Genomic DNA, 13,850 nt, shown 5'->3' with positions numbered 1-13,850 from the left:
GGATATCTAGTGTACAGAATATACATAGATCTCTTCTGTGTGCTATATGCAGCAAAATTTAAGAAACAGATTTGATTTTCCTATTCATATCTGGTTCACTTATTTTGCTTATTTTTATGTGTTTACTTATGTTTCCAGTACCTAGCAATGAAGCAGCTCAAGTACTACAAAGGATATGTTTTAAGATTTAAGCTACATACAAAAATAGCCCTATCAAAAAGCCATTGTGACTAGAAAACATCTAACCTGCTGGTCTAATGCAGGATGAAAACTAACTTCACCTGATTAAGAAACAGATTCAGGGTGCAGGTGTTCTATATTGATTATTAGTGAATTTCCTGTTGCAAACTTGTCTCAGTGTAACCTATAATTAGTTAGGGTAATCAGTCAAAGGAGGTATATCCATAAGTAGTGATAAAACCTTTTTTTTTTTTTTGCTGTTAGTGAAAAGTAAAACTAGTGGAAAATTAAAATCTACTTTTATTTTTTCAGGCTGATAGAAAACAACATTAAATATATTCAGGACTTTGAATCTAATTGAGGAGTGAGATCCCCCATCCATGGGATCACACCACAGTGTGTACTCACTTGAAGCTGTGTGTTTCCACAGGTTCATTACTGAGACAGACACTCCTGCCCACCTCTGAAATGGTGCCTTTCCCTGTGATTTCTCTTCTCCAGAGTTCTCACCATAGTTTCACTGTAGTCATTGTGGCCCAGCTCTGCCCTAGTTTCTTATTGCAGAACTCAGAGTCGCCCATTCTCAGTGTATTCCTAGGGTTATATCAGCCAAATGGCTTCCAATTTAATAAACATTCACATAAAAGTATTTGGGTTTAAGAAAATTTGATGGAATCTGTTTCAAAGTTTAAATTCTTCTATTAAAAAAATATTGGGGATTTCTCTTTTTTCTTTCAAAAATATATTGCAAAAGAATAAGTAAGGATATAACTGCTTTGAAGACTTTGTAATGCAATTAACATTTCATAAATTCCTGTTCCTTCCTATGCAAACAGAAAAATCAGTTTTGAATATTTTAAGGCAATGAATTAATATGAGATTAAATATAGCTAAAATATGAAAGGAGCAAGCTGTCACCTCTTTAAGTGTTAATCTGCTGGTGATAATACTTTTTTTTTCTTTTTTTTTTTTCACAAAATAATCAGTGTAAAATACTTGCCCCCCAGTCTGTCCTGGTGTGATTTTAACTGCTGCTGGCTGTTGCAATTTCTGAGAGTGTTTGGGGATACCTTTCTGTAGAACATCCCTTCAAAGGAATGATGTGTCAGTCAAAGCCAGATGCATGCAGGTGCACCTAGAGAAAGGTGTTTACTCATGTGTTTGCCTCATCACTCACCACTGTCAGACTCATTGTGAGATTAAAAGGTTAGCAGCTTAAAGTTCAAAAAGAGCACATCATCAGATGAATAGACTGGGAACTGGAATAGTTCTCTCAATCTTTATTTTCACATTGCTGCTGATGATTATATTTGCAAGTGTGCTGTTGGTAGTTGTCTGTCACTACATAATAACTAAGGGGAAAAAATTTAAAGGTAGGCAGCCAGTATCATGTCTGGATATTACCTGAATTATAAGTAGTAAAGAAATAGTTAATTTAAGCAGTTTAAATATTTTTGTATTTGGATAGTATCAATCAAATGCTTAAAAAATATGACTGTGTTGATATGTAAAGTTTGCATATGCTCTGTGTTTGATTTCCAGGGAACACTGAGGTGGTGTGCTTAAAAATGTCTGTAGAAGAATAATGCTCTGTTCTTAAATATGCAGCTTTGCACTTGCATGCATGGGTCTAATGTTCCAACCAGGATAGGAGTCCCTTTTGCTGACAATTTCAGTGAAAACTGAGGGATCTCAGGCTCCATTAAAAATATTTTTGAACACCATATAATCAGCCTATTAAAACTGCTTTTTTTCTGTAGAATTATTTTTCCACTATGTCTTATAAATTATTTACCATTTGTATTTAAAAAAATAACTATAACCTTACCATTCTTGCTCTGCATCCCAGGCCTGATATTAGTCTAAAGTTCTGCCTATTAAATATTCCTACCACTTGTGAATGTCACCAATTCCATAGAAAGGTAGTTAATTCCATGGTATTACATCTATCTCTTAATATAAAAAATTTATCCTGACTGTTCATGAATTTTGCATTTACAAACAGGAAAGATGAATGGATTTTTATATAAAGAGTTATATTTTTTAAGAAATTCTTTCCAGCAGTGTATTACCAGGAATCTGTTGAGTTTAGAACTGATTTCTGTGCCTCTGCAACCCCTTTACATTTCATTTCTCAGTGTTAAAGGCCCAGTATGAGGCATTTTGAACATTCTATGAAATTCACTTACTTGGCTGTAACTTTGCACTAGATTTACCACCATTCTGCTAGGTAGAATTTCAAAGTATTTGCACTTTTTGCTTTTGCAGATAATTAGGCAGGAGTTTAGCTCTTGAGAAAGAAGAACATAATGTTTTGCAAACATAGAGAGCTAACACAGAACTGCCTGAACTTCAGAGTTTTTGAGGAAAAGCTTCTTGGATACTGATTTTTGTTATGATGGGTCGTCTTATTACAATCTTTCCTCTGTCTTTTCCTCTTTCCTCCTGCCACTTGCAGTAGTTACATGTTAGAGATACATGTTCACATACATGTTTAGAGTTTTCTAAGTTTGATTTATTTTGGCCCCATTGTGAAGCAATGATGGTTCAGCTTTTTAGAATTGATGGCTTTGATTGATTGATTGAGTCTGTGGCAGTTAAATTGGAGCTGAAGCCAGGAGTGTTCATGAATACTTCTGTTTTGTATGAGAGGATAAGCAGGTTGCCATACTCAATGTGTGTTGTAATTATGCAATTCTTTCTACTCCAACAGTGACTAAAGCTACTGATGCTGGAAATCTAGAGTCAGTTACATTGGGGTAACAGGCAGCTAAATATTTTCAAAGGATTGGCAGAAGAGCTGTCTGGATTTTTAATATCGATTTTCATTCTAACTTGGAGCACTGGGGATGTTCCAGAAGCTTGTGGGAGTAAAGGTCATACTAATATTTTCTTTAAATGGCTGAGGTAACCTAGGTGATTATAAGCCTGTCAGTCTGGATTCAGTCTCAGGCAAAATAATGGAAATGCAGGGTGTGGGACTTGAATAATAGAGGATTGAACTCTACTGAGGGAGGCAATATGTCTTATAAGCTCACCCATTAAAACATAGGAAAGCTCCATGTAAAGAATGAGGGGTGCTACACAGGAAAAGCATTTAGGTGCCCTAATAGGTAATAATAATGGATATAACAGAAGTTTTTCATCCAGAACAGTAGCCAACAAGAGTTAATGTAATCACAGAAAGTATGAACAGGGCAATATATAGAATAAAACTAAGGAGATCATTTTATCTCTCAGCTCTGTGCAGCTAGAGAATACAAAGCCTAATCTTATTTCCCACTCTTCAGCAAGGATGTTGGAAACCTGATGTCCTTAAGAGCCACAATACTTGTTAGAAAATGTTCTGTATGGTGATACATTATCTCAATGAGTTTTACTCAATTCTCTTAGAAAACAAAATCATTACAAGAAGACTTGAGACTAGTCTATAATTGTATATGTGGAGAACAGAAAAATGAAAACTGAAGGCTTAAAACCTAGCAGACAAACGTGTTAACAGATTAGCATTTGGAAGTAGGTGACTCATGCTATAAATAATGAACCATGGTGGCACCTGAACACAGCAATGGTGAAATCTTTAAGGAAGGTAGTTTATAAATCAAAGTCGTGATTTTCTAAGACTGAATCTCTGCTAGAAATAATTTCTTCTGGGAACTCCCAAACCCTTTGTAATAATGCAGGTCAGACTGCATGGTAACTGTTGTCCCTTCTGGCTCTCCAATCTCCTTGGGGTGTCAGGAAGGCAGGTATGGCTCTGAGTTGTGCTGACAGCAGGGTCTCAGAACATGGAGTTGAGCTAGAACAGACATCTATGGACACTCACTGGCCTGTGGGGTATACCTGCCAATTTGACTCCTGATCACAAGAAAAGTCATGCTGTTTTAGCACTGACACTAAACACAGTATTTTAATTTCAGCACTTCACTTTCAGAGCCAAGAATAAGAGGAATAAGAAATTTAAATCTGAGGTCTGCTCACTCACAAAGAGGGTTTTGCAAGTATCAGCTCCACCTTCTATAATGTTTGTTCCATTTACTTTAGTTTAGTTTCCTATGGGTAAGTATCTCTACAGCTTTGCAGATGATCCCCCATCAAATCTTTCCACATAGTGTCTAGGGAACACATGGTAATTTTGCAAGACTCATTTGACATTAGCTTCTCTGTGCAGTTATTAGCCTGTGGCTTTAGAATAGGACATTTTCAGTCACTACTATTTACATTACTTCCAGCAATGTTACTGTTAAAAGTCACTAGGAGTTCTTACTGATCAGAATATAACAATAATTTGAAGGAGTTATGAAGAGCAAAACTGAACACATTTTACTTCTCTCACAGATATATTTTGATTATCAGAATAAGCATATTTTAGATGAAATTAAATACTTTAATGTTTTTAATTTTTAGCCTATAAATATGCTTTTGCTTTAAAAATGAATTTTAAATAGTTTGATAGCAAGTATCTGCATAAACCTCTAAAAAGCCGTGCATATTCACAGAAAAATGAGGAACTCATAGCCGCCGTAAGAGCAAATTACATTTTATTGTTCATGGTACAGAGATTTGCCAACATTTTCTTTAAATGAGAGACTTCAACTACAGAGTACATATATCTCCTCCATTTAAAAAATACTTTCATTGCAGTTTTTGTTTAATTTACCCTGTGAGAAAAATAGATTTGTGCAGTGTAATATTTGATTGTGCCTATGTGTTCATATTTCAGTACTCTCTAAATGAACCAGAATATATTGCAAGGTATAAGTTAGGAATTTTCTTTTGCCCCGTCTCCTTTTAGATCTTTGTAGGAATTCTTCAAGTGGTTAAGTGAACACGATCTCAAAAAGGCTGTGGTGAGTAAATGTGCTAAAGTAATAAAATATTCAAGACTGTTTCAAATTTGTATGGACTTTACTTTTCAACTCACTTTCTTGGCTCTAAAGTAAGAAAGCGTAGTTAAATGACTGATAGTATTAACCTGTCATACTAATTAAAAGGTATTTGAGCAGTCTGCAGATTACTGTTGGCCTTGAGGCAAGAAAATCCATCAGGTGAACACACTTAATTATCATTTATAGAATTTTACTTTTTATTATCTGAGTTAATTTTTTTGGTGTAAAAACCTGCTACAGTTAGGACTTTGGTCTACTGATGTCACTGGTCTAATGAGAGCATTTTGGCTCTGGTGGCAGGTTGAGGCTCTGCTGAAGCTGAGAGTAGGTGGGAATGTCAGGGGGACTGTAGGAATTCACACCACCTGGCCATAATGCCATCACATATGTGCAAGCTGGTGTGAGGTTTGCTCTGGCTGTTCTGCTGATACTGACAGGTGGGAGCTATATGAGAGTGAGGAATGTGGAGAGAATTCACACTTGCCCACATCTGGTTGCTTTTCAGCTCTTTTATACTTCTGCAGCAGGTGGACCTTATGCTTGAGCAGTTTCTGCATTAATTATAAAAATTGCTTATGTAGATGTGTGAGAACATTGGCATCTTTGTCTACTTTGTATGTTCTCTTTATGGAACATGAACTTAATGAAGGAGGAGCACTGAAAGAAAGAAGGAGCACCTTAAAAAGAACAGAAAACAAAAAGATAATGCTTAAGAAAAAAGAAATAGTTCTGCAAAGTGAGTTTTTTTACTGTCATTGTTATTACTGAATGTTCCCCCCTTGATTTCAGGTTCTGCAGAAGACATACGTATAATTGCACATTTCAAGCAATTATCTGACTTGTTAAAAAAGAAGTAGAGTATAAACCACTATAAAAATAACATTAGCATAGTAAAATAGTTCACTCATTACCCTAACCATGTCTGTGAGTAGCTAACAGATTCTCTGTACCCCAAAATAAGATGGTATCAGAATTGGATATTTATTGCCTGAGGATGGAAGACTTTCTTCAGTTTCTTTAGTTCTTCTTAGGTGATTCTGTTGTGAAGGAGACAGATAAAAAGTGCAAAGCAACAGTATTTCTGATGTTTTTTTGCTGGTGGTGTTAGTTGAGAGAGAAAAGCTTAGTGGTTTTCTGTTAGGATCACCAGTCACAGCTGCAGGTCTGGCATAGAAACTACAAAAGCCACAATGACTTGCCTTAGTTGAATTGTTACAGAACACATGGAGCTGTAGGATATGCTGTGGGGTCCTTCATTTTCTCTTCAGGTTCTCAGCATTTTTCATTGATGCTCACTAAAGTTCTGTCCATGTACTCTATGACCAAGCATTTAAGGGAATATAAATGGATATCTCAGATGTATAAAACCTATGGAAGAAGACAGTATGTTTTGAATGTCTTATGATAGCTCCTGAAAAAATAGTGAAATCTTTGATATAGACTACTATTTGAAGCTACTGGAATGGTTGAGAAATCTAATGTACAGTAAATACAAAATCAGAACAGTATTTTGGTTAACAACAGACTTAACCTGTATCAGCACCATATGAAAAGCCCTTCTCTGAGGCTCTCACAAAGCTGTGGAGGGCCAAGTTCAATTTTGTCTATAACTGTGGGGGCAAATATGGTCAAGTAACCTCATTTTAAGTCTTCTTTTTCAGTCTGTAGGAGATACTGAATGACTTCCTGATTCCACATGATATATATCTATAAATACATGGTACAGAGACTGCTTTGCTCACTTCAACTACAGTATACCTCATAAAAGAGGCCCTAATTCTTGTGGTATCTGTTCTTTGCAAGTAATTAAGAAGTTCTTAATCATATGGCTTCTTTGTATTAATTTTTAAAAAGTAATTACTGTAGTAAGTAGCTGCTTACTTGAAGTATTATTAAAAATGAGACTATTTGCAAGAAAAGGCTGATCGAAAATAATAAAATGGAGGGAGCCAATATAGGCAAAAATGAGAACAGAAAAGGTGAACACTGGAATCTATGATCTGAGTTACATTTTTGATTCACAGTGGTAGATGTTTTGCTTGAGTGAGAAGGACAGTAATGCACCTTTGCAGTTTGAAACAAAATTTCAACTGTGGTGTGAAAGGGAGTGCCCATCCCAGGGATGAGAAAGAGCACACAGCTTTCCTTTCAAACATAGTGGCAGACAGCAGTGAGCAGCCTGCTCTCTCACTCAAAGTGGCCGTGTTTCTGCACTTCATCACCCCATGGCAAGTCCCAGTGCAGTGTCATGTCATTGTGGCTCCCTGCAACCCAAGTGTCAGCACAGCCCTGGGAGTGCATGGCTCTGTTCCACTTAGTATCTGGCTTCTCACAGCATTTCACTCTCCTTCCTGTCCGAATTAAAAAGGAAAAAAGAGACTTCATCAAGTGTGTATCTCATGTTTGTAGGCTGACAGGGTGGTCCAAGCCATTCATCAGTTCTCCTAAAAAGTGATGTGGAATTGCAAAGAATTACATACATCTGTAGGGCCCAGGTTAACTCGGCACAGGTGTCCATGGTGTAGTGAGTGTGGGTGTGTACAGGGCAGGAACCAAGAGTGTACAAAATCCTAAGACCTTTTTTATGTATGTAATATTTCATTATGTAATATTTCCAGAACAAAAAAGAAGTATCGCCCCATCCTTGCCTCTGTCAAATGTTTGTCAATAGATACAGAAATTATTAATGTTAGTTGATGTTCTTTGCCTGTTCATTTGTCCTTCATTTATCTTCATGTTTCTGTCTGTAGCCTTACAGTTCCCTGACACCAAGATCAGAAGAATTTAGTTTCTCCATCTGGTGTGCTCACCAGTTCTCAAAACTCTGGGACTTCCTGTGAACATTTTATTAATCTAACATATAGATAAGGTAACAAAAGAAGATGGGTAGTTCAGAGCTGTACTAATAAGCAGAACTATTTCATAGCAGGAGCCCCTGAATGTTGAGGAGATTGGAGAAAGTTTGTGGAAAGTACCAATAAGCCCTTCAATCAGGTCAGTTCCTTACAGCTCTCCCCCTTCTCCTTTTGATCTTGTATATCCAAAATCATGCCCATTTCTCTGTTGCCTCAGCTTACCTCATGAAATACATATTCTCTTGAGGCAGTTTTTGCCTCTCCATCCATTTTCTTAAACCACAGAGCCATAGCTTTGGGACTGCCCCCTCAAACACTAGTGGTCAAGACAGGTACCCCAGGAGTCAATGTATTTCCTTCTAGCAGTAATGAATTTTTTTTATTTTTTTTTACTTATAACTGAATGCCTGGCAAATTATAAAATAATTTAGAAGACACAGCTGTAGTTTTTACCAGAGATAAATTATTGTTCTTTGTTCTGGTGTCAGCTGTGGGATTGCTAGTTAGGTTTGACCATAGGGTGAGTGATTTGCATGAAAATGAGCTGTGCCTCTTCACTGAAGGAACATGCTCAGTTTCCAGAAGTTCTCTGCTGAGTCCTTACATTGCACTGTACTTTTCTACGCTTGTCTTGCATGCTTTGCTAGTCCTACAGCTTACATTATTTTTATCCCTATGCATAGGAATGTGTAGTTTCCTGAAGAAAAGAAATGACTTTTCTCCATTAAAGTACCTTGTCTACTGTTTTTTGTGTTTCTGCATATTCATACCTATGCAAGAGTGTTCAATAAGCATTCATATAAAATACAGGTGAGCTTAAATATGACACATAGAGACAAGTTTCAGAAGAGAATAAAATCAGCCAAAAATAGGCTAATGCTTTACCCCAGTATTTATAATGTGGAATTATGAATTTGCTGCAGATCTATAATAAAATTGGTAAGCTGGAGATTTTGTGTCTTCTTTGATATTAAAATGGTAATATCTCCAAGTTTTATTAGTTAAACAAAGTTGTGCCTAAGAAACGTGTTGACTAAAATCAGCTTTGGACTGATACTGTAGTAAATCTCTAGTATAGCTTTGTACTCCATGGCAATTTTACTAATATGTGTTCTGTTTTTATATGGTAATAATGTATTACCTTGTCAATATAGGTCATTATATTATGCAGTCAGTGTCATCAATTTTAAGTTGTATTTGGATGTGCACCAGGACCCAGCTTAGCTGGAGATAGGGAATTAGCATATTGTTTCTTGGGGAATGCCCTTGAATGTGCTCCAGTAGCTGTCTTGTGAGACGTGAGCAGCATTGTTTGCAGAAAGGGTGAAATTCTGTTTCAAACAGTATGCAGTAATCCTGAGTTGCTGTGCTTATTTTAAAACCCCAGGAAAGCCCTTCAGGATCATTTTTCAGTGAGTAGCAAGCAGCAGTGGTGGGCAGGTTTGTCACCTGGGAAGTCAGTGCTAGGTCACTCACAAAGCTTCTTGGTAGAACTTCAAACAGGGTCTGTATGGGAGGCCAGGTCAGAATCTAAACTCAGGTTGTGGCTGAAGATGCCACCAAGGAACGAAAAGTGAACCAAAAGTCTTTCTCTTACTTCTGCATAGACCTTGAGGGCAGAGTGTGATGTGCTGAGGGAAGACATGAAATGTAAATGGTCCCAATGTAAATGATCTAAATTTGGCTTCCCCCCCCCCCCATAGTTGTATTTGTTTTCAGACGATTATTTCAAATTTAAATACAGATGTGACTGCCAATGTAATTGAATGCTTCCAAAAATCAACCTTGGTGTGACCAACCAAGAGAGACAGGCAGCATGACTTTTTATTAATATCTTATGCCAAAGAACATTGTGCCACTTGCTAAGATGACTGGAACAAAATGTTGCTTTCTGGAACAAAGCTTAGAAATTGAGAAAATTGCAATCAATCAAATACAGCTACATTGGTGAAACTTGGGTGAAAAATCCCACAGAAACCTAGGAACATGACTGTGTAACAATCTCCCATTACTGACCATTCAGCTCATTTGTAATCCCATTGTGAGGTTAGTTTCATTCTCATCACACTTTTAATCATGACTATTGTGAGAATTAGAATTCCATTGAAATGTCTGTGAACTGTTGTTGGAAGGCTTTTTTGTTCAGTATTTTTTTCTATCAATTAAATTTGAAAATGTTTCCATCTGCATACAGTGAAACATATTTTAATATATTTACTTGTAGTGGTCACATCAGACATAGAAGGAAGTATAAAAGTTTTCTTTGGCCTTGGTGGTGAAAGATGGCATGCAACAAAGTTGCAAGGACCACTGGTCCATATCAATGTATGCCTTTGTACACCTAGGGCAAATGCAGCCTATGAAAGCAGATTTGGGTACAAGACACAAAAAGCTAATCATACAGCTTGCTTACATACTCCTCAGTTGATGACATCCTTCACTGTGGAATAAGTTATTTGAAATACATTTTACTGTACCTTCAAATAGATATGGCATCTTAAACCAGGTTTGTTACATGAATTTTGTACTAAGTGATATTTGTACTAAGTGTTTATTTCCCGTGTAAGAAGCAGCAGCTGTGTGTGCACCTATACTTTTGTGTGTGTTAAACTGAATGGCCTTTTTCTGTTACATATTACACTGTCCTGTATGCTGCATTTTCAGTATTTTTTCCTGTTTAAAAGTTGGCATCACACGTGGCAGGAAAAGAAGAGCTGTTATTATGTTAAAACTTGCAAAAAATAATAATAATTTATTTTACTTTTAATTTTCTTTTTACTGTGATACAGTAACTAATTACTGATTATGATTTTTTTTTTCTTAATAAGAAAATATCTCTACCATTATAATCTCCTTGTGACCTATAGGCTCAGACAGAAATCAAAACCATTATTGTTGAAACTGTAGCCATCATGTTGGTCTTTTTGTCTTGAAAATCAAGAGGGCAAAACATCACTTAGCTTTATCTTTGTCCACAAAAAGGTGAACAAGAATCATAAGAGCTGGGAAAACTGAAATTAATCTGATGAGAGAAAACACATTAAAGCTCAGGCTCACAAGGCATTTTAAAATCTAGATTTAGTAGATATTAGCAATTCCTAAATGCTTATGTCAATATGGTTCATAGTAATCTAGGAGGAAAAGTCACATTCCTAGTAATAGAGATTTTGACAATTGCTGTGGAACAAAGGCTGGTCTCCCCAACATTGAAAGAATCCAAAATAACCATCTTAAATTAACTCTTGCTTACTTGGGATTTCTTTCTTAGGGTGAATCGGGGCAGCTTCTCATGTCACTTTAGTAAGTGTTATTGCACTGATTGCTTATTTTAATTATTCTTTGAAAAGAATGCAGTGTTACAGAAAGTCATATGAACTTCTCATTCTTCACCAAATAATATGTAATATACTGTGATAGATTTTTCTCTGAGTTATGTATGTATAAATCTGGATTTGTTCTATTGATAATCAATGTCATATTTCATTTTATGTGTTCTAGTGGTATTTCTGATGGTAGAATGTGGCCTGAAGGTTTTTAGATAAAAAATGTAAGAGGAAACTAGAAAAAACATCTAGTATTTCTACTCATAATTTCCCTTGGTTAAAATAGGTAAAAAAAAAACAGTGAAGGGTTTGTTTCCTTTAAGTTACCTACTTTCATGGCTGTTATGCTGATTTTGGAAGCATTGAGACCCAGTAAAAATACTTGTTTACCACTTTCTGCATTGCACAGAATTCTACAGAAGGTCTTTCTTTTTTGTCCTGCAGAACGTTTCTCTCATTTGAAAGTTTATTTTTTATTCCTCTTGTAATTTTGTTTGCCTGTTCATTGTTGCTGAACTATGAAGTTGTTACAGTTGGAAAAGACTTGAGTCCCACCATTAACCTGGCATCACCATGTTCACCAGTAAATCATGTCCTTAACTGGCACATCTACATTTTTTTAACACTTCCAGGGATGGTGATTCCACCTGTTCCCTGAGCAGCCTGTGCCAATCCTTGACCATCCTTTCAGTGGACAAACTTTTTCCTACTCTGCAACCTTAACTTCACTGGCACACCTTGAGGTAATTTTATCTCATCCTGTTGCTTGTTATGTGGGATAACAGATTGACCCTCACCTGGCCACAGCCTCCTTTCAGGTAGTTGTAGAAAGCAATGAGCACTCTCCATGAGCCTCCTTTTCACCAGGATGGATATCTCAGAGAAGTCTTTCAGCTAATTCTTGTAAAATAGTACCAGTAGTGCACATCTCCTGCCTCCAAATCAAAGTAGCTCAAATAATTTCCATCACTTTGTTCATTCTGTTATGAAGTAACAAGAATCCTTGCTTATGGGAAAATTCTATATTAAAACAACAGTAAGTTTAATATTTTATCTGATATCTGTTCTTGCCCATTTATTTTCATATGAATTGTAGTTTATGTGGTCATATACTGTTGTTTGCTTGTAGCTTTGGTCATAAGCTATGTGCGAAGTGGGTGCATCTGTGTAAAAGTTAAATAAGGCATCCATTGATTTCCACCATCTCACCAGATGGGACATCAGGTTTTGTGCTGTATCAGTCTGGCCAAATGTGAAACAGATCCATCCATAAAAGTTCAGGGGGAACTTTTGCTCCTTGTTTACAACTTTAGTAGTAAGCACAGATTTTTTAACATGTGTTCTGAGTTTTTATTAGGCTGTGTAAACAAGCATACATTTATGAACAGGGGTACATATTTATTTTTATATATAGTTAGTTATTCTTTTGCCTTCAAATATGAGAATTACAGCCACAATTACATTTAGCCTTCTCAGGCTAAATGGAGTTTAAATATTGTGGGGTTCTAGACTTGGTGATGGGAACACTGGCACCAAAACGATCAGGTATTCCAGCTGTGTATCACTAGTCTGCAGGAACTTCTTAGTATTGCTGTATTTATTATTTTATTTTCTGTCTCACTTAATCATTCCTAATGGTTATGTATAGCATATTTTTCTCACTTGAAGACCATTAAATATGAAACAAATTTCTTTTGCATATTGTCTTATATTGAAAGATAAATTTGAAGAAAAGTGTAGCAATAAAATTTATCCTTGAAAAAATATTTAATCTCTTTGTATGGCTGAGCTGTAATAAATAACATTATTATTAAAGGTTAATTTTTGGAAGAGAGAGGGGAAGTTGGAGGAAAACAGTAAATACTGAAATGAAATGTATCTGTCTTTGGCTTTTTTTATAAGTAGCTAGATGACTATGAATTTTGAAATTTCTTTCCTAACTCAGAAAAACTAAAAGATGAGAGGGTTTTAAAATCTATTTTGAAAGATCATTTGTTGGTTAAACTGAGTCATAAGAACTTATATTTAGCTTTTGGGGTTTTTTTTGTAAATCAGAAGCAAGTGAAGCATATTTAGATAAATGATGGGGAACCTGTCTACTTGTGACTGGTACAATTTTATATTAAAGAAGAGCAACACAATTGTTATGCAAAGTATGACATGCTGTCTAGTGAGATAATGAGATTCAATTGAATATAGGCTAAACTTCATTATCTCAGACTTTTTTTAAAATAAATAAATTTAAAAAGAAAAATATGTGAGGTTCAGATGTAAGGCCATAGCATTCAGCAAAAGCAATACAAGACATCAGCATTCTCTGTGTGCTGTGGAAAGGGCAAAAAGAAAAGCTCTTCCTGTGGAAAGATCCATATGAAATTCTTTTTGGTGATGGAGGAGGAGTTAAAATTAACATAAATAATAAAGTGCAGTTGGGTAGGATCAGAAGTCTCAATACTGCATCTGGGTGCAGGAAAGCATAAATCGCTGCAGGTATAATTATGAAGGTAATTGCAATGCAGTGTAAGTAGTACCAAAAAATGAAATTAAAAAATTGCAAAGGAAATAAAATCACGAGCAGCCAAAAGACAAAAAGTTTGTGATAA

At 35.9% G+C, this 13,850-nt stretch overlaps 1 protein-coding gene across 4 annotated transcripts in view; it reads left to right on the top strand.

Moving 5' to 3' along the window:
* The window catches only part of SYT1 (synaptotagmin 1), a 333,663-nt gene that overhangs the window by 157,487 nt on the left and 162,326 nt on the right, over positions 1-13,850 (top strand). The window lies entirely within an intron of this gene.

Source organism: Agelaius phoeniceus, chromosome 5, assembly GCF_051311805.1.
Source record: "Agelaius phoeniceus isolate bAgePho1 chromosome 5, bAgePho1.hap1, whole genome shotgun sequence".
Taxonomy (NCBI): Eukaryota; Metazoa; Chordata; class Aves; order Passeriformes; family Icteridae; genus Agelaius; species Agelaius phoeniceus.
Note: the sequence above shows the minus strand (reverse complement) of the source record. Positions and strands in the feature narration are given on the sequence as shown.